The sequence below is a fragment of the Aplysia californica genome, unplaced genomic scaffold (genome assembly GCF_000002075.1).
Source record: "Aplysia californica isolate F4 #8 unplaced genomic scaffold, AplCal3.0 scaffold00151, whole genome shotgun sequence".
Taxonomy (NCBI): Eukaryota; Metazoa; Mollusca; class Gastropoda; order Aplysiida; family Aplysiidae; genus Aplysia; species Aplysia californica.
Window position 1 is genome coordinate 937574 of NW_004797421.1, and position 5503 is coordinate 943076.

Sequence of the window (5503 nt, forward strand, 5' to 3'; positions counted from 1 at the left end):
TGCGGGGCGGGAGTTATGTGATGTGACATAATAATAATAATAATCTTACTCACGAAAATATACGGCTCAAATTATTTGACAGCTCTCTCCCCTCTCCCATCCACCCCCCCCAAAGGCTTAAAAGAATTTTATTTAAAATAAATCCACATAAACGGCTGTCGTCCCATGTTCGGTATTCTTATATTACTACCGGTAATTAAAATGAGAAATAATCTCTGACCCAGTCAAGGTGTTGCCCATCCACTGCACCAAGTAACCCTCCACCATAGACTTGTACATGTGCCCCTAGACCATGCACTGTCATGGCTGCCGCTCTTCGCTACCAATGAAAACTTCACTGCGACACACACACACTCTGGGTCAAGCTTTTATGCTCAACTTTAAGGGCAAAAACACCAGTCTCGATATAGTCAGCTGCACGCGGCACCTTTCCCCATTGCCTCTTCATTTGGCTCAAATGACGCTCTCCAAACCATGCAAGATTTATGACATCACAGTCCCCCCTCTTACATAACCTACTAGTACCAGTATTGACTGGGGCATTAAACCTATACCATTTTCAAAAATGTCACAGTGCATGGTCTAGGATATTATTACAATACAAGCCTATGCCCTCCACAGACACCATCTAGTACTCTCCCTTTGATTGTCTTTGTATTGGAGAATCACACTGTATGTCCCACAAGTTTTTAATATCCATATTAATACAAATTTAAACAATTTATGAGGTAGACGGCTTCAGTTTCGCCTATCAAGGCCAATTTGGACTAAGTGGGGTACAGGATCCCACTAAAAATACATGTACTGTGTACTCGATTCATTATGGTTCCTTACATAGAAATCAAAACTCATGTCTTCTGTACCAAACAGTGAAGAGCAAGACCATATCATATGCCAGTAAGACACTATGTACATATATTCAAATGCTATTGTCTTCTTTTCGCCATTGTTTTCTTCCTGCTGTATTTCAATATCATTTTTGTCCTAGGTACATGTACTTGGTAACATTACTTTATCATATTGATATCTTTATTGACAATTGTCACTGTTTTATCTAATTCACGATTTGTTATATATTATTAGATATTTGGTCTTCCTATTTAGCATCTTAAGTGTGAAGCCTGATGATTCTGTTAAAGTAAATTTCACCCATCCCCCCCACCCTTCCAAATCTATAAATTGAAAGCTTAAGTAGTCTCACTGAACATGGAGTACCTTAATGATTAATGTACGGTTTAGGGTTCTTGGTCAAGTTCCAAATAGACAGTTAAAGTGCTGTCAGTTCTTTCTCAACATCCGCAGACGGAGTCACATCTTCAGAAGATTTATCAGGTACTTTCCTTCAATACTGAACCCATGTTCCAGGTCTCCTCTCCTGAATACTTCCCTGTAGTGTCATTGTAAACAGACATAACACATCACCTCACCACACCCTCTTTTAACATGGAAGCTCTCTTACAATGGCCTCTCCTAAATAAATCTTTCCCATAAAACACATCTTTAACACTTGTTTAAGTTTATGATTTTGGCTTTGTATCTACAACAATAAAACATTTTTTAATGCTTCAGAAACTAAAATCAAATTATATTGTGCAAATAATACTTTTTATACAAAAACAAAGCAACACAAAACGTTTGGATTTTCAAAATGAACACTATCTAGTCAGGCAGGACAATTCCACTTGATGAGAATTTCTTTCAGTTCTGGTTGTCAATAGGAACCTCTTTGGCAGGTGTGGGCCACACCTGGCCCATGAGCAGTTTCAACCAGGCCCACAAGTCAATTCAGTAATCAAAGGTGAATTGCCCATGCCTTCTCTACCTAAAGGCTATACTGTCTTTTGTTTTAGAAAGTGTTTTACGGCACTTGCAACACAATAAGGTCATATAAGTCCCAAAGATTGAAGGTGTTACAAGAGAGTAACAAACACACAAAAAAAAAGAAGTGGAGATAAAGACGATAGATGTTTGATAGGAAAAGGAAAGTTAAGTAGCAAACCACACCAGAACACCCGCCAACCACCCAACCATACCGTCTAGCTAGCAAAAACTACAGTGACTAGACTAGATAGAAGGAAGAAATGAGGAAAGAAGATATCACAAAATTATATCCAAATTAACTTACACTTAACATATTAAAAAAGCCATTACGTCATCCAACAGATCTATTTACCATAAACCTGCACCATCAACAATTATTGTGAAGATCTTTTCAGAGAACAAAATCCTAGACTGCAAATGGAAAATATAGAAAGTGTCACAGCATGGTGGAATTAGGCACTCATCAGTTTTCTGGCAGACATAACATTAATTGTATAATCATAAAGACTGAACATTTGCCTTGCTTTTGGTGAAAAAAATAGCCATCTTTCTTGAACAGTGGTCGAGATATTTACCATTGAAGGAGGTGGAGGTCACCTGGAGTCAGAAGTAAAATAAGCCCGAAAATGGTCGCCAAAGTTTGGTGACTGTCAAAGCTTGAATGTTCTTGGAAACTGAAAATTAAAATTTTTTGTGCCTGTGATCAATGTTTTTCAGTAAAATCCATACAGAAATTTTATTCTAAATGGACATGAAAGGTTTTGTGCCAAAACAAAAAAAGAGAAATCTGATAACAATTGCTCAACAGATGTAGAAGTGAAGATTTCTTTGATTTCATTATTTTCGACGAGCCTGATTTCACTGCGCTGCAATACATATATAAACACTTTAGAAAAAGCAATACCCTGCAAACTTACATGTGTACCCCACCCTAAAAAAAAAAAAAATTAAAATTAAAAAAACAAACAGATAAAATCCAACATAAGATATTTCCAAAAACACAGGCACAAACAGTAGATACCTGAGCAAAAATCTGGAGGACAAAAAATTACAAAATACACCTTCAGCTGAAAATGGAGACAAAGGGACAAACAAAAAACTCCTTTTTTTCCCACTGATATTCAAGTAGTGAAGGTTAACTCAGATACACTTCACACCCACACCCCCCCCACACCCCCCCCCACACACACACACACACACACTTAGATGCACACTATGTATCATCAGTTTTATGGAGTACAAGATCTGAAACAGAGATTTGGTGACCAAACTTTTTTCATTTCAGGTTTTTCTCCTCTGTTATTTTTTTACACAGTCCAATGTATTCTGACCATCTATTTCAAACATCCCCTTGTCCATTAAAACATCTCCTTTTGATCTTCTGCAGCCTGTATTTGAACAACCTTCCATCCCACTCATTTCTTTGATTTTTAGAATGCATATATAATATTTGCAATCTTTGATTTGGTTCTTCTTTATTTCCCGACACTGATTCTTTTTTTAAATCAATGTTTCTTTTCCTTCCTTGGACTTATTTTTTGGGGTGTAACTTTCCTATTTAAAGCATCGTACATTACTTAGATTGTTAGCTTTGCTTTATATAGATCTTCATTTCTATATATATTTAAAAAGCAATATTAAATTGTAAGTAAAAACAGCACTCAACCTCCCACCCCTAAAAAAATTTTTTAATGTAAATCTGAGCACAAACTAATAAAACATATTCTTGGAGTTTTGAGCGTTGAATCAATCAGAATCACTCCACTACTACTAGTAAAAAATAAATAAATAAATGAATGATTTCAAAAGTACAGAACTTGTCCTAGTTAGGACACTGGATTGAAAAGGAAATAAAACCCCTCTCACAAATGATTTTTAAAAATGAGGTCCTGCTTGATTTTGAAATTCAGAACACACTGCAAATCCAGAACCCCCCTCCCCTCACCCCCCAAAAAGAACATTTCCAATAAAGAGAACAATAATTATGTAACTTTATGAAATCAAACTGTGCAGTCAACTCACTCATAGGCTAAGAATATAAAAAATACCCTGCATTATTCAGTAAAACAGAGGCAACACTCAAAACTGAGGTTCATGAAAGACATTGTCATATTACAGTTACAGTATTATCCAGACTAGATGAAGGGAAAAAAAAGACTTTGAAATAGAAATCATGATTCAAATGCATATGTTTCAAATGTCAGTGATCTATAAGCAGCAATAATCTATGTTTAAAAATATCCTAACATTAATGTAAAAGGACACTCTGACAGATTGTAAATTAAAATCTTTTACGTATTCCTCAACACAATGATGTCAGATTCTACCCATATTAACAGGGTCAACCCTAGCCTAGTGGTATACAGCACCCTAGCAGACAGATGGAGACACCCAATAAAAATCTTCCCCACACAAGAATCGAATTCATGTCTTCTGCACGTAATGGCAAAGAGCATAATCACTTGACAGAAGCCGGTTCGTAAGATAACCAGCTGTGAAAAAAATCTATTAAAAAGACATAGCAGTCTGAAATTTCCATAAAACCTGTAAGTGACAATGATAAAACTGACTGAATTAACTGCAAGCTGACTCAGGTCCGCATTACAACAATGTATTCAACTTGAGTGCCTATTATTTCAGGTCGAATTCAAAGCCCTATTCGTCATAAATACGGTCCTTTAAAAAAAACAACAACCCTGCAAACACATCATCTGAAAAGTATAAATGACAAGCCTTCACTCAATTAATGCAGACTCTGCATGATACAAGACTGCAGGGTACAGTTAAACAATTACTTGTGTCATTTTTTTTTTAAAGATGGATAAAAAACACCATTTTCTAACAAAAAAGTTTATAATGTTCCAGTTCAGGCAATTTCAGTTTTCCTGGAATCAACAGTAAACTTCTTCAAAAATTGTTTTTCTGTATGTTAGCAAAAAATCTAAATAAAATTATATCGTGCTAAAACTACAAAATATAATATTAATGTCTTAATAAATGATATTGATTAGATATTTGTTAATACTAATCATAAACAACATTTTCTATGTAAAATCACTTATTTGTTTCAATTACAAAAAAAGAACAAAAAGAAACAACAACAAAAAACTGACAGGAAAAAAAAAGCACTAATTTTGATAAAAGCAACATGTGTATATACTCATGAAGAGAGAATCAATCCAGCTGAGTAGGGTGTTTTTCCCTTTTGTTTAAAAAGCTGCTAGACACAAATAGGCCACTTCAAGCTCCAGCAGTAAAAGCAAAAAAGAAGACAGGAAAGAAAGCAGAGAAGTAAATATCACACATGAACAAAGATAACCAACAACAAACTCATGAAAAGATATAAAATACAAGTACACATCAAAGCATCTCAGACAGTCAAAAGTATAAACAACCATTATGCCGAGCACAAGGACTCAATACATCAGAGCTCTGAATGAAGAAAGCGTGTGGTCATTCATAGAATATACAAAGATAGTCATTTCTCATTTACATTGAATATATAACACTGAAAGACATATTTTGTTCAAGGGCATAATTTCGCTGTCAAGCAAGAGATAGACTTGCCGAAGCAATCAGTGGGCTTTGACATATGTATGGCATACCAGTTGCCTGCTAGAAGAGGAATGGGAAACAGTCATAATGCCACAAAAGAGTGAACAAACCCCCCTCCCCCCCCCAA